Below are 553 nucleotides of genomic sequence, written 5' to 3' on the forward strand. Positions count from 1 at the left end.
TATATATATATATATATATATATATATATATATATTTCAGACAGTCCTCGCTATCGTCCCGTTGACTGCGACCGCCCGTGTCTATAGTGCCTCATATGGCTCACCACTGAAAGCCGCATGCATAAGTTGACGGTTTAGGAGTTTGTGTCCATCGCTATTTTAGACTTAGTTGCACATGCATTAAATTGGTCCGTATAATGTTATTTAAAATGCTCTACTTTCATTACTATCATTACCATTATTATGAGGTTTCTTCCATATGTACACAGTCCAAGCCTGTAAGGCTTTCGCGTAGCTCGCCAGTGCTGACCCTGGTTTGGGTTGTTAGCTAATGGTTTTAGTTTTTCATATTGGTAATTTGTTGAAATATTGGTAGCAGTGCTGACCTTTGGGTTGTTAGCTAATGGTTTTAGTTTTTCATATTGGTAATTTGTTGAAATATTGGTAGCTCGGGTGAGTTTATTGGTTGGTTGTCAGGTGGCTGTTGATCTGTTCGCCGAGCTTGGCAATTGGCTTGCAAACGTTCCGTCACCATACGAGGAGACATCATCAG

At 39.8% G+C, this 553-nt stretch overlaps 1 protein-coding gene across 1 annotated transcript in view; it reads left to right on the forward strand.

The window, feature by feature from the left end:
• The window catches only part of T265_12718 (hypothetical protein), a gene marked incomplete at both ends in the record, with an annotated part of 63,195 nt that overhangs the window by 29,248 nt on the left and 33,394 nt on the right, over positions 1 to 553 (forward strand). The window lies entirely within an intron of this gene.

The sequence above is a fragment of the Opisthorchis viverrini genome (assembly GCF_000715545.1).
Source record: "Opisthorchis viverrini unplaced genomic scaffold opera_v5_12, whole genome shotgun sequence".
NCBI classification, from domain to species: domain Eukaryota; kingdom Metazoa; phylum Platyhelminthes; class Trematoda; order Opisthorchiida; family Opisthorchiidae; genus Opisthorchis; species Opisthorchis viverrini.